Source organism: Panulirus ornatus, chromosome 19 (assembly GCF_036320965.1).
Source record: "Panulirus ornatus isolate Po-2019 chromosome 19, ASM3632096v1, whole genome shotgun sequence".
Classification (NCBI taxonomy): Eukaryota; Metazoa; Arthropoda; class Malacostraca; order Decapoda; family Palinuridae; genus Panulirus; species Panulirus ornatus.
In genome coordinates, this window is record NC_092242.1 from 44,007,638 (window position 1) to 44,024,312 (window position 16,675).

At 42.9% G+C, this 16,675-nt stretch overlaps 1 protein-coding gene across 1 annotated transcript in view; it reads left to right on the forward strand.

The window, feature by feature from the left end:
• LOC139755481 (FAD-dependent oxidoreductase domain-containing protein 1-like) overlaps positions 1–16,675 on the forward strand; it is a 167,747-nt gene that overhangs the window by 46,149 nt on the left and 104,923 nt on the right. The window lies entirely within an intron of this gene.

A 16,675-nucleotide genomic window follows, 5' to 3' on the forward strand; every position in this document is an offset into this window, starting at 1 on the left:
TTTACATACACGTTCACACACGCAAATATACATACCTATACATCTGAATGTGCACATATATATACACACACAGACATATACATATATACACATTTACACAATTCATACTGTATGCCTTTATTTGTTCCCATCGCTACCTCGCCAAACATGGAGTAACAACCCCCTCCCCCCTCAAGTGTGCGAGGTAGCGCTAGGAAAAGGCAATAAAGGTCCCATTCGTTCACACTCAGTCTCTAGCTGTCATGTAGTAATACACCGAAACCACAGCTCCCTTTCCACATCCAGGCCCCACACAATGGTTTCCATGGTTTACCCCAGACGCTTCACATGCCCTGGTTCAATCCATTGACAGCCCGTCGACCCCGGTATACCATATCGTTCCAATTCACTCTATTCCTTGCACGCCTTTCACCCTCCTGCATCTTCAGGCCCCGATCACTCGAAATCTTTTTTACTCCATCTTTCCACCTCCAATTTGGTCCCCCACTTCTTCTCGTTCCCTCCTCCTCTGACACATATATCCTCCTCGTCAATCTTTCCTCACTCATATTCTCCATGTGACCAAACCATTTCAAAACACCCTCTTCTGCTCTCTCAACCACACTCTTTTTATTTCCACACATCTCTCTCACCCTTACATTCCTTACTCGATCAAACCACCTCACACCACACATTGTCCTCAAACATCTCATTTCCAGTACATCCACCCTCCTGCGCACAACTCTATCCATAGCCCACGCCTCGCAACCATACAACATTGTTGGAACCACTATTCCTTCAAACATACCCATTTTTGCTTTCCGAGATAATGTTCTCGACTTCCACACATTCTTCAAGGCCCCCAGAACCTTCGCCCGCTCCCCCACCCCATGATCCACTTCCGCTTCCATGGTTCCATCCGCTGCCATATCCACTCCCAGATATCTAAAACACTTTACTTCCTCCAGTTTTTCTCCATTCAAACTTACCTCCCAATTGACTTGACCCTCAACCCTACTGTACCTAATAGCCTTGCTCTTATTCACATTTACTCTTAAATTTCTTCTTTCACACACTTTACCAAACTCAGTCACCAGCCTCTGCAGTTTCTTACATGAATCAGCCACCCGCGGTGTATCATCAGCGAACAACAACTGACTCACTTCCCAAGCTCTCTCATCCCCAACAGACTGCATACTCGCCCCTCTTTCCAAAACTCTTGCATTCACCTCCCTAACAATCCCATCCATAAACAAATTAAACAACCATGGAGACATCACACACCCCTGCCGCAAACCTACATTTACTGAGAACCAATCACCTTCCTCTCTTCCTACACGTACACATGCCTTACATCCTCGATAAAAACTTTTCACTGCTTGTAACAACTTGCCTCCCACACCATATATTCTTAAAACCTTCCACAGAGCATCTCTATCAGCTCTATCATATGCCTTCTCCAGATCCATAAATGCTACATACAAATCCATTTGTTTTTCTAAGTATTTCTCACATACATTCTTCAAAGCAAACACCTGATACACACATCCTCTACCACTTCTGGAACCACACTGTTCTTCTCCAATCTGATGCTCTGTACATGCCTTCACCATCTCAATCAATACCCTCACATAAAATTTACCGGGAATACTCAACAAACTTATACCTCTGCAATTTGAGCACTCACTCTTATCCCCTTTCCCTTTGTACAATGGCACTATGCAAGCATTCTGCCAATCCTCAGGCACCTCACCATGAAAAATACACACATTAAATAACCTTACCAACCAGTCAACAATCCAGTCACCACCTTTTTTAATAAATTCCACTGCAATACCATCCAAACCTGCTGCCTTGCCGGCTTTCATCTTCCGTAAAGCTTTTACTACCTCTTCTCTATTTACCAAATCATTTTCCCTAACCCTCTCACTTTGCACACCACCTCGACCAAAACACCCTATATCTGCCACTCTTTCATGAAACACATTCAACAAACCTTTAAAATTCTCACTCCATCGCCGTCTCACATAACCATTACTTTTTTCACCTCCCCATTATCCCCCTCCACTGAAGTTCCCATTTGCTCCCTTGACTTACGCACTTTATTTACCTCTTTCTAAAACTTCTTTTTATTGTCACAAAAATTTAATGATACTCTCTCACCCCAACTCTCATTTGCCCTCATTTTCACCTCTTGCACCTTTCTCTTCAGTTCCTGCCTCTTTCTTTTATACCTCTCCCACTCATTTGCATTTTTTTGTCCAAAAATCGTCCAAATGCCTCTCTCTTCTCTTTCACTAATAATCTCACTTCTTCATCCCACCACTCACTACCTTTTCTAATCAACCCACCTCCCACGCTTCTCATGCCACAAGCATCTTCTGCGCAAGTCATCACTGCTTCCCTAAATGCATCCCATTCCTCCACCACTCCCACCTACCTCCTTTGTTCTCACCTTTTTCCTTTCTGTACTCAGTCTCTCCAGGTACTTCCTCATACAAGTCTCCTTCCCAAGCTCATTTACTCTCACCACTCTCTTCACCCCAACATTCTCTCTTCTTTTCTGAAAACCACAAGAAATTTTCACCTTCGCCTCCACAAGATAATGATCAGACATCCCTCCAGTTGCACCTCTCAGCACATTAACATCCAAAAGTCTCTCTTTCGTGCGTCTATCAATTAACACGTAATCTAATAACGCTCTCTGCCCATCTCTTCTACTTACATACGTATACTTATGTATATCTCGCTTTTTAAACCAGGTATTCCCAATCACCAGTCCTTTTTCAGCACAAAAATCTACAAGCTCTTCACCATTTCCATTTACAACACTAAACACTCCATGTATACCAGTTATTACCTCAACTGCCACATTACTCACCTTTGCATTCAAATCACCCTTCACTATAACCCGGTCTTGTGCATCAAAACCACTAACACACTCGTTCAGTTGCTCCCAAAACACTTGTCTCTCATGATCTTTCTTCTCATGCCCAGGTGCATATGCCCCAATAATCACCCATCTCTCTCCATCAACTTTCAGTTTTACCCATATCAATCTAGAATTTACTTTCTTACACTCTGTCACATACTCCCACAACTCCTGATTTAGGAGTAGTGCTACTCCTTCCATTGCTCTTGTCCTCTCACTAACCCCTGATTTTACTCCCAAGACATTCCCAAACCACTCGTCCCTTTTACCCTTGAGCTTCATTTCACTCAGAGCGAAAACATCCAGGTTCCTTTCCTCAGACATACTACCTATCACTCCTTTTTTCTCATCTTGGTTGCATCCACACACATTTAAACACCCCAATATGAGCCGTCGAGAAGGATGAGCACTCTTCGCGTGACTCCTTCTGTTTCCCCTTTTAGAAAGTTAAAATACAAGGAGGGGAGGGTTTCTGGCCCCCCGCTCCCGTCCCCGTCCCCTTTAGTCGTCTTCTACGACACGTGAGGAATGCGTGGGAAGTGTTCTTTCTCCCCTATCCCCAGCGATAGGGGAAGATATATATAAGTATATATATATATATATATATATATACTTATATTCATTTATTTGGCCTTGTCGCTGTCTCCCGCTTCTGCGAGGTAGCGCAAGGAACCAGGCGAGAGTAATGGCTCAACCCACCCCGATACACATGTATATACATACACGTCCACACACGCAAATATACATACCCATACATCTCAATGTACACATATATATACACACAAAGACACATACATATAAACACATGCAAACAATTCACACTGTCTGCCTTTATTCATTCCCATCGTCACCTCGCCACATGTGGAATAACATCCACACCCCCACCCCCCCCCCTGAAGTGTGCGAGGTAGCGCTAGTAAAAGACAACAAAGACCCCATTCGTTAACACTCAGTCTCTAGCTGTCATGCAATAATGCCCGAAACCACAGCTCCCTTTCCACATCCAGGCCCCACAGAACTTTACATGGTATACCCCAGACGCTTCACATGCCCTGATTCAATCCATTGACAGCACATCCACCCTGGTATACCATATTGATCTAATTCATTCTATTCCTTGCCCGCCTTTCACCCTCCTGCATGTTCAGGCCCCGATCACTTAAAATCTTCTTCACTCCATCCTTCCACCTCCAATTTATGTCCCACTTCTCCTCGTTCCCTCCACCTCCGACACATATACCCACTTTGTCAATCTCTCCACACTCATTCTCTCCATGTGCCCAAACGACTTCAAAACACATGGAATAACATCCCCCTCCCCCCTCACATGTGCGAGGTAGCGCTAGTAAAAGACATCAAAGGCTCCATTCTTTCACACTCAGTCTCTAGCTGTCATGCAATAATGCCCGAAACCAAATCTCCCTTTCCACATCCTGGCCCCACAGAACTTTGCATGGTTTACCCCAGACGCTTCACATGCCCTGAATCAAATCATTGACAGCACGTCGATCCCGGTATACCACATCGATCCATTTCACTCTATTCCTTGCCCGCCTTTCACCCTCCTGCATTTTCAGGACCCGATCACTCAAAATCTTTATCTCCATCTTTCCACCTCCATTTCGGTCTCCCACTTCTCGTTCCCTCCACCTCCGACACATATATACTCTTAGTCAATCTTTCCTCACTCATTCTCTCCATGTGCCCAAACCATTTCAAAACACCCTCTTCTGCTCTCTCAACCACGCTCTTTTTATTTCCACACATCTGTCTTACCCTTACATTACTTACTCGATCAAACCACCTCACACCACATATTGTCCTCAAACATCTCATTTCCATCACATCCACGCTCCTGCGCACGAATCTATCCATAGCCCACGCCTCGCAACCATACAACATTGTTGGAATCACTATTCCTTCAAAGATAGTCATTTTTGCTTTCCGAGATAATGTTGTCGACTTCCAAATATTCTTCAATGCTCCCATGATTTTCGCCCCCTCGCCCACCCTATGATTCACTTCCGCTTCCATGGTTCCATCCGCTGCCAGATCTACTCCCAGATATCTAAAACACTTCAATTCCTCCAGTTTTTCTCCATTCAAACTTGCCTCCCAATTGACTTGACCCTCAACCCTATCGTACCTAATAACCTTGCTCTTATTCACATTTACTCTTAACTTTCTTCTTTCACACACTTTACCAAACTCAGTCACCAGCTTCTGCAGTTTCTCACATGAATCAGCCACTAGCGCTGTATCACCAGCGAACAACAATTGACTCACTTCCCAAGCCCTCTCATCCCCAACAGATTGCATTCTTGCCCCTCTTTCCAAAACTCCTGCATTCACCTCCCTAACAACCCCATCCATAAACAAATTAAACAACCATGGAGACATAACAAACCCCTGCCGCAGACCTACATTCACTGAGAACCAATCACTTTCCTCTGTTCCTACACGAACACATGCCTTACATCCTAGATAAAAACTTTTCACTGCTTCTAACAACTTTCCTCCCAAACCGTATACTCTTAGTACCTTTCACATAGAATCTCTATCAACTCTATCATATGCCTTCTCCTGATACATAAATGCTACATATAATCCATTTGCTTTTCTAAATATTTCTCACATACGTTCTTCAAAGCAAACACCTGATCCACACATCCTCTACCACTTCTGAAACCACACTGCTCTTCCCCAATCTGATGCTCTGTACATGCCTTCACCCTCTCAATCAATACTCTCCCATATAATTTACCAGGAATACTCAACAAACTTATTCCTCTGTAATTGGAGCACTCACTCTTATCCCCTGTGCCTTTGTGCAATGGCACTATGCAAGCATTCCGCCAATGCTCAGGCACCTCACCATGAATCATACGTACATTAAATAACCTTACCAACCAGTTAACAATACAGTCACCACTTTTTTTGATAGATTCCACTGCTATACCATCCAAACTTTCTGCTTTGACGGCTTTGATCTTCCGCAAAGCTTTTACTACCTCATCTCTATTTACCAAATCATTTTCTCTAACCCTCGCACTTTGCACACCACATCGACCAAAACACCCTATATATAACACCTCTATCATCAAGCACATTCAACAAACCTTCAAAATACTCACTACATCTTCTAACATCACCACTTCTTGTTATCACCTCCCCATTAGCCCCCATCACTGAAGTTCCCATTTGCTCCCTTGTCTTACGCAGTTTATTTACCTCCTTCCAGAACATCTTTTTATTCTACCTAAAATTTAATGATACTTTCTCACCCCAACTCTCATTTGCTCTCTTTTTCACCTCTTGCACCTTTCATTTGACCTCCTGCATCTTTCTTTTATACATCTCCCACTCATTAGCATTTTTTTCCCTGCAAAAATCGTCCAAATGCCTATCTTTTCTCTTTCACTAATAATCTTACTTCTTCATCCCACCACTGAATACCCTTTCTAATCAACCCACCTCCCACGCTTCTCATGCCACAAGAATCTTTTGCGTAAGCCATCACCGCTTCCCTAAATACGTCCCATTCCTCCCGCACTTACCCTTACCTCCTTTGTTCTCATCTTTTTCCATTCTGTACTCAGTCTCTCCTGGTAGTTCGTAACACAAGAATCCTTCCCAAGCTCACTTACTCTCACCACCCTCTTCACCCAAACATTCTCTCTTCTTTTCTGAAAACCTATACATGTCTTCACCTTCTCCTCCAGAAGATAATGATTAGACATCCCTCCAGTTGCACCTCTCAGCACATTAATATCCAGAAGTCTGTCTTTCGCGCGCCTGCCAATTAACACGTAATCCAATAACGCTATCTGGCCATCTCTCCTGCTTACATACGTATACTTATGTATATCTCGCTTTTTAAACCAGGTATTCCCAATCACAAGTCCTTTTTCTGCATATAAATCTACAAGCTCTTCACCATTTCCATTTACAACACTGAACACCCCAAATATACCAATTATTCCCTCAACTGCCACATTACTCACCTTTGCTTTCAAATCACCCATCACTATAACCCGGTCTTGTGCATCAAAACCACTAACACACTCATTCTGCTCCTCCAAAAACACTTGCCTCTCATGATCTTTCTTCTCATGCCCAGGTGCATATGCACCAATAATCACCCATCTCTCTCCATGAACTTTCAGTTTTACCCATATTAATCTAGAATTTACTTTCTTACATTCTATCACATACTCCCAACACTCCAGTTTCAGGAGTAATGCTAGTCCTTCCCTTGCTCTTGTCCTCTCACTAACCCCTGACTTTACTCACAAGACATTTCCAAACCACTCTTCCCCTTTACCCTCGAGCTTCGTTTCAGTCAGAGCCAAAACATCCAGGTTCCTTCCCTAAAGCATACTACCTACATCTCCTTTTTTCACATCTTGGTTACATCCACACACATTTAGACACCCCAATCTGAGCCTTCGAGGAGGATGAAAACTCCCCGCGTGACTCCTTCTGTTTCCCATTTTAGAAAGTTAAAATAGGGGAAGATTTCTCGCCCCTGCTCCCGTCCCCTCTAGTCGCCTTCTATGACACTTGAGGAATGCGTAGGAAGTATTCTTTCTCTCCAATCCCCATATAAGATATATATATATATATATATATATATATATATATATATATATATATATATATATATATATATATATATATATATATATATATATATATATATTTGTACTTATATTTATTTACTTTGCTTTGTCGCTGTCTTCCGCTTTTGCGACGTAGCGCAAGGAAACAGACGAAAGAAATTGTCCAACCCACCCCCATACACATGTATATTCATACACGTCGATACACGCAAATATACATGCCCATACATCTCAATGTACATATATATATACACACACACACACACATACATATAAATACAGGCACACAATTCACACTGTCTGCCTTTATTCATTCCGATCGTCACCTCGCCACACATTGAATAACATCCCCCTCCCCCCCCATGGGTGCGAGGTAGCGCTAGTAAAAGACAACAAAGGCCACATTTGTTCACACTCAGTCTCTAGCTGTCATGCAATAATGTCTGAAACCACAGCTCCGTTTCCACATCCTGGCCCCACAGAACATTCCATGGTTTGCCCCAGACGCTTCACAAGCCCTGATTCAATCCACTGACAGCACGTCGACCCCGGTATACCACATCGGTCCAATTCACTTTATTCCTTGTTCGCCTTTCACCCTACTGCATGTTCATACCCCGATCACTGAAAATCTTTTTCACTCCATCTATCTACCTCCAATTTGGTCCCCCACTTCTCCTCGTTCCCTCCACCTCCGACACATATATCCTCTTGGTCAATCTCTCTTCACTCATTCTCTCCATGTGCCCAAACCATTTGAAAACACATGGAATATCATCCCCCTCCCCCCTCATGTGTACGAGGTAGCGCTAGTAAAAGACAACAAAGGCCCCATTCGTTCACACTCACTCTCCAGCTGTCATGCAATAATACCCGAAACCATAGCTCCCTTTCGACATCCTGGCCCCACAGAAGTTTGCATGGTTTACCCCAGACGCTTCAAATGCCCTGATTCAATACATTCAGAGATCGTCGACCCCGGTATACCACATCGATCCAACTCACTCTATTCCTTGCCCGCATTTCACCCTCCTGCATGTTCAGGCTCCGATCACCCAAATCTTTTTCACTCCATCTTTCCACCTCCAATTTGGTCTCCCACTTCTCCTCGTTCCCTCCACCTCCAACACATATATCCTCTTGGTCAATCTTTCCTCACTCATTCTCTCCATGTGCCCAAACCATTTGAAAACACCCTCTTCTGCTCTCTCAACCACGGTCTTTTTATTTCCATACATCTCTCTTACCCTTACATTACTTACTCGATAAAACCACCTCACACCACATATTGTCCTCAAACATCTCATTTCCAGCACATTCACCCTCCTGCGCACAACTCTATCCATAACCCACGCCTCGCAACCATACAGCATTGTTGGAATCACTATTCCTTCAAACATACCCATTTTTGCTTTTAGGGATAATGTTCTCGACTTCCACATATTCTTCAAGTTTCACAGAATTTTCGCCCCCTCCCGCACCCTATGATTCACTTCCTCTTCCATGGTTCCATCCGCTGCCAGATCCACTTCCAGATATCTAAAACTCTTTACTTCCTCCAGTTTTTCTCCATTCAAAGTTACCTCCCAATTCACTTGACCCTCATCCCTACTGTACCTAATAACCTTGCTCTTATTCACATTTCCTCTTAACTTTCTTCTTTCACACACTTTACCAAACTCAGTCACCAGCTTCTGCAGTTTCTCATATGAATCAGCCACCAGCAAATGATGGAGACAGCGACAAAGCAAAATAATAATAATGATAATAATAATATTTTTTTTTTTTTCCGCTGTCTCCCGCGTTTGCGAGGTAGCGCAAGGAAACAGACGAAAGAAATGGCCCAACCCATTCCCATACACAAGTATATACATACGTCCACACACGCAAATATACATACCTACACAGCTTTCCATGGTTTACCCCAGACGCCTCACATGCCTTGATTCAATCCACTGACAGCACGTCAACCCCGGTATACCACGTCGCTCCAATTCACTCTATTCCTTGCCCTCCTTTCACCCTCCTGCATGTTCAGGCCCCGATCACACAAAATCTTTTTCACTCCATCTTTCCACCTCCAATTTGGTCTCCCTCTTCTCCTCGTTCCCTCCACCTCCGACACATATATTCTCTTGGTCAATCTTTCCTCAATCATTCTCTCCATGTGCCCGAACCATTTCAAAACACCCTCTTCTGCTCTCTCAACCACGCTCTTTTTATTTCCACACATCTCTCTTACCCTTACGTTACTTACTCGATCAAACCACCTCACACCACATATTGTCCTCAAACATCTCATTTCCAGCACATCCATCCTCCTGCGCACAACTTTATCCATAGCCCACGTCTCGCAACCATACAACATTGTTGGAATCACTATTCCTTCAAACATACCCATTTTTGCTTTCCGAGATAATGTTCTCGACTTCCACACATTCTTCAAGGCTCCCAGAATTTTCGCCCCCTCCCCCACGCTATGATCCACTTCCGCTTCCATGGTTCCATCCGCTGCCAGATCCACTCCCAGATATCTAAAACACTTCACTTCCTCCAGTTTTTCTCCATTCAAACTCACCTCCCAATTGACTTGACCTTCAACCCTACTGTACCTAATAACCTTGCTCTTATTCACATTTACTCTTAACTTTATTCTTTCACACACTTTACCAAACTCAGTCACCAGCTTCTGCAGTTTCTCACATGAATCAGCCACCAACGCTGTATCATCAGCGAACAACAACTGACTCACTTCCCAAGCTCTCTCATCCCCAACAGACTTCATACTTGCCCCTCTTTCCAAAACTCTTGCATTCACCTCCCTAACAACCCATTCCATAAACAAATTAAACAACCATGGAGACATCACACACCCCTGCCGCAAACCTACATTCACTGAGAACCAATCACTTTCCTCTCTTCCTACACGTACACATGCCTTACATCCTCGATAAAAACTTTTCACTGCTTCTAACAACTTGTCTCCCACACCATATATTCTTAATACCTTCCACAGAGCATCTCTATCAACTCTACCATATGCCTTCTCCAGATCCATAAATGCTACATACAAATCCATTTGCTTTTGTAAGTATTTCTCACATACATTCTTCAAAGCAAACACCTGATCCACACATCCTCTACCACTTCTGAAACCACACTGCTCTTCCCCAATCTGATGCTCTGTACATGCCTTCACCCTCTCAATCAATACCCTCCCATATAATTTACCAGGAATACTCAACAAACTTATACCTCTGTAATCTGAGCACTCACTCTTATCCCCTTTGCCTTTGTACAATGGCACTATGCACGCATTCCGCCAATCCTCAGGCACCTCACCATGAGTCGTACATACATTGAATAACCTTACCAAACAGTCAACAATAGAGTCACCCCCTTTTTTAATAAATTCCACTGCAATACCATCCAAACCTGCTGCCTTGCCGGCTTTCATCTTCCGCAAAGCTTTTACTACCTCTTCTCTGTTTACCAAATCATCTTCCCTAACCCTCTCACTTTGCACACCACCTCGACCAAAACACCCTTTATCTGCCACTCTATCATCAAACACATTCAACAAACCTTCAAAATACTCTCTCCATTCCTTCTCACATCACCACTACTTGTTATCACCTCCCCATATATGTATATATATATGGGGTGAAAGAGTATCATTAAAAGAGAGAATAAAAAGATGTTCTGGAAGGAGGTAAATAAAGTGCGTAAGACAAGGGAGCAAATGGGAACTTCAGTGAAGGTCGCTAATGGGGAGATGATAACAAGTAGTGGTGATATGAGAAGGAGATTGAGTGAGTATTTTGAAGGTATGTAGAATGTGTTTGATGATAGAGTGGCAGATATAGGGTGTTTTGGTCGAGGTGGTGTGTAAAGTGAGGGGGTTAGGGAAAATGATTTGGTAAACAGAAAAGAGGTAGTAAAAGCTTTGCGGAAGATGAAAGCTGGCAAGGCAGCAGGTTTGGATGGTATCGCAGTGGAATTTATTAAAAAAGGGGTTGACTGTATTGTTGACTGGTTGGTAAGGTTATTTAATGTATGTATGGCTCATGGTGAGGTGCTTGAGGATTGGCGGAATGCGTGCATAGTGCCATTGTGCAAAGGCAAAGAGGATAAGAGTGAGTGCTCAAATTACAGAGGTATAAGTTTGTTGAGTATTCCTGGTAAATTATATGGGAGGGTATTGATTGAGAGGGTGAAGGCATGTACAAAGCATCAGATTGGGGAAGAGCAGTGTGGTTTCAGAAGTGGTAGAGGATGTGTGGATCAGGTGTTTGCTTTGAAGAATGTATGTGAGAAATACTTAGAAAAGCAAATGGATTTGTATATAGCATTTATGGATCTGGAGAAGGCATATAATAGAGTTGATAGAGATGCTCTGTGGAAGGTATTAAGAATATATAGTGTGGGAGGAAAGTTGTTAGAAGCAGTGAAAAGTTTTTATCGAGGATGTAAGGCATGTGTACGTGTAGGAAGAGAGGAAAATGATTGGTTCTCAGTGAATGTAGGTCTGCGGCAGGGGTGTGTGATGTCTTCATTGTTGTTTAATTTGTTTATCGATGGGGTTGTTAGGGAGGTGAATGCAAGAGTTTTGGAAAGAGGGGCAAGTATGAAGTCTGTTGGGGATGAGAGAGCTTGGGAAGTGAGTCAGTTGTTGTTCGCTGATGATACAGCGCTGGTGGCTGATTCATGTGATAAACTGCGGAAGCTGGTGACTGAGTTTGGTAAAGTGTGTGGAAGAAGAAAGTTAAGAGTAAATGTGAATAAGAGCAAGGTTGTTAGGTACAGTGGGGTTGAGGGTCAAGTCAATTGGGAGGTAAGTTTGAATGGAGAAAAACTGGAGGAAGTAAAGTGTTTTAGATATCTGGGAGTGGATCTGGCAGCGGATGGAATCATGGAAGCGGAAGTGAATCATAGGGTGGGAGAGGAGGCGAAAATCCCGCGAGTCTTGAAAAATGTGTGGAAGTCGAGAACATTATCTCGGAAAGCAAAAATGGGCATGTTTGAAGGAATAGTGGTTCCAACAATGTTGTATTGTTGCGAGGGGTGGGCTATGGATAGAGTTGTGCGCAGGAGGGTAGATGTGCTGGAATGGAGTTGTTTGAGGACAATGTGTGATATGTGGTGGTTTGATCGAGTAAGTAATGTAAGGGTGAGAGAGATGTTTGAAAATAAAAAGAGCGTGGTTGAGAGAGCAGAAGAGAGTGTTTTGAAATGGTTTGGGCCCATGGAGAGAATGAGTGAGGAAAGATTGACCAAGAGGATATATGTGTCGGAGGTGGAGGGAACGAGGTGAAGTGGGAGACCAAATTGGAGGTGGAAAGATGGACTGAAAAAGATTTTGAGTGATCGGGGCCTGAACATGCAGGAGAGTGAAAGGCGTGCAAGGAATAGAGTGAATTGGAGCGATGTGGTATACCGGGGTTGACGTGCTGTCAGTGGATTGAATCAGGGCATGTGAAGCGTCTGGGGAAACCATGTAAATTTGTGTGGCGCCTGGATGTGGAAAGGGATCTGTGGTTTCGGGCATTATTGCATGACAGCTAGAGACTGAGTGTGAACGAATGGGGCCTTTGTTGTCTTTTCCTAGCGCTACCTCGCACACATGAGGGGGGAGGGGGATGGTATTCCATGTGTGCAGAGGTGGCGATGGGAATGAATAAAGGCAGACAGTGTGAATTGTGTGCATGGGTATATATGTATGTGTCTGTGTGTGTATATATATGTGTACATTGAGATTTATATGTATGTATATTTGCGTGTGTGGACGTGTATGTATATACATGTGTATGGAGATGGGTTGAGCCATTTCTTTCGTCTGTTTCCTTGCGCTACCTCGCAAACGCGGGAGACAGCGACAAAGCAAAATGAAAAAAAATGTATATATACATACATATATATATATATATATATATATATATATATATATATATATATATATATATATATATATATATATATATATATATATATATATATATATATATATATATATATATATATATATATATATATATATGATCAGACATCCCTCCAGTTGCACCTCTCAGCACATTAACATCCAACAGTCTCTCTTTCGCGCGCCTGTCAATTAACACGTAATCCAAAAACGCTCTTTGGTCATCTCTCCTACTTACATACGTATACTTATGTATATCTCGCTTTTTAAACCAGGCATTGCCAATCACCAGTCCCTTTTCAGCACATAAATCTACAAACTCTTCACCATTTCCATTTACAACACTGAACACCCCATGTATACCAATTATTCCCTCAACTGCAACATTACTCACCTTTGCATTTAAATCACCCATCACTATAACCCGGTCTCGTGCATCAAAACCACTAACACACTCATTCAGCTGCTCCCAAAACACTTGCCTCTCATGATTTTTCTTCTCATGCCCAGGTGCATATGCACCAATAATCACCCATCTCTCTCCATCAACTTTCAGTTTTACCCATATTAATCGAGAATTTACTTTCTTACATTCTATCACATACTCCCACAACTCCTGTTTCAGGAGTACTGCTACTCCTTCCCTTGCTCCTGTCCTCTCACTAACTCCTGACTTTATTCCCAAGACATTCCCAAACCACTCTTCCCTTTTACCCTTGAGCTTCGTTTCACTCAGAGCCAAAACATCCAGGTTCCTTTCCTCAAACATACTACCTATCTCTCCTTTTTTTCACATCTTCGGTGCATCCACACACATTTAGACATCCCAGTCTGAGCCTTCGAGGAGGATGAGCACTCCCCGCGTGACTCCTTCTTCTGTTTTTCATTTTAGAAAGTTAAAAATACATGGAGGGGAGGATTTCTGGCCCCCCGCTCCCGTCCCCTCTAGTCGCCTTCTACGACACGCAAGGAATGCGTGGGAAGTATTCTTTCACCCCTTTCCCCAGGGATAATATATATATATATATATATATATATATATATATATATATATATATATATATATATATATATATATATATAAATATAAATTCTGTGAGCCTTGAAGAATGTGTGGAAGTCGAGAACATTATCTCGGAAAGCAAAAATGTGTATGTATGCCTCTCTCCTCTCTTTCACTAATAATCTTACTTCTTCATCCCACCACTCACTACTTTTTCTAGTCAACCCACCTCCCACGCTTCTCATGCCACAAGCATCTTTTCCGCAAGCTATCACTGCTTCCCTAAATACATCCCATTCCTCCCCCACTCCCCTTACCTCCTTTGTTCTCACCTTTTTCCATTCTGTACTCAGTCTCTCCTGGTACTTCCTCACACAAGTCCCCTTCCCAAGCTCACTTACTCTCACCACTCTCTTCACCCCAACATTCTCTCTTCTTTTCTGAAAACACCAACAAATCTTCACCTTCGCTTCCACAAGATAATGATCAGACATCCCTCCAGTTGCACCTCTCAGCACATTAACATCCAAAAGTCTCTCTTTCGTGCGTCTATCAATTAACACGTAATCCAATAACGCTCCCTGGCCATGTCTCCTATTTACATACGTATACTTATGTATATATCGCTTTTTGAACCAGGTATTCCCAATCACCAGTCCTTTTTCAGCATATAAATCTACAAGCTCTTCACCATTTCCATTTACAACACTGAGCACTCCATGTATACCAATTATTCCCTCAACTGCCACATTACTTACCTTTGCATTCAAATCACCCATCACTATAACCCGGTCTTGTGCATCAAAACCACTAACACACTCATTCAGCTGCTCCCAAAACACTTGCCTAAGGGGAAACAGAAGAAGGAGTCACGCAAGGAGTGCTCATCCTCCTCGAAGGCTCAGATTGGGGTGTCTAAATGTGGGTGAATGTAACCAAGATGAGAAAAAAAGAGAGATAGGTAGTATGTTTGAGGAAAGGAACCTGGATGTTTTGGCTCTGAGTGAAACGAAGCTAAAGGGTAAAGGGGAAGAGTGGTTTGGTGAATGCCTTGGGAATAAAGTCAGGGGTTCGTGAGAGGACAAGAGTAAGGGAAGGAGTAACACTACTCCTGAATCAGGAGTTGTGGGGTATGTGATAGAGTATAAGAAAGTAAATTCTAGATTGATATGGGTAAACTGAACGTTGATGGAGAGAGATGGGTTTTTATTGGTGCATATGCACCTGGACATGATAAGAAAAAGATATATATATATATATATACGAATAAAGTGCATATGAACGCGCACCTTCATAGAACGTACAAACCTCCAACAGCCAGGATCGAACCCGGGACCCCTGTGCAAGAGGCAGACATGCTAACCACTAGGCTATGGGCCTGGCTAATAGGAAACAACTATTCGAATACTAAGTACTCGAACCCCCTTCGTCTCAAAATATATATATATATATATATATATATATATATATATATATATATATATATATATATATATATATATATATATATATTTATTTTTATTTTTTATTATACTTTGTCGCTGTCTCCCGCGTTTGCGAGGTAGCGCAAGGAAACAGACGAAAGAAATGGCCCAACCCCCCCCCCCCATACACATGTATATACATACGTTCACACACGCAAATATACATACCTACACAGCTTTCCATGGTTTACCCCAGACGCTTCACATGCCTTGCTTCAATCCACTGACAGTACGTCAACCCTGTATACCACATCGCTCCAATTCACTCTATTCCTTACCCTCCTTTCACCCTCCTGCATGTTCAGGCCCCGATCACACAAAATCTTTTTCACTCCATCTTTCCACCTCCAATTTGGTCTCCCTCTTCTCCTTGTTCCCTCCACCTCCGACACATATATCCTCTTGGTCATTCTTTCCTCACTCATCCTCTCCATGTGCCCAAACCACTTCAAAACACCCTCTTCTGCTCTCTCAACCACGCTCTTTCTATTTCCACACATCTCTCTTACCCTTACGTTACTCACTCGATCAAACCACCTCACACCACACATTGTCCTCAAACATCTCATTTCCAGCACATCCATCCTCCTGCGCACAACTCTATCCATAGCCCACGCCTCGCAACCATACAACATTGTTGGAACCACTATTCCTTCAAACATACCCATTTTTGCTTTCCGAGATAATGTTCTCGACTTCCACACATTCTTCAAGGCCCCCAGGATTTTCGCCCCCTCC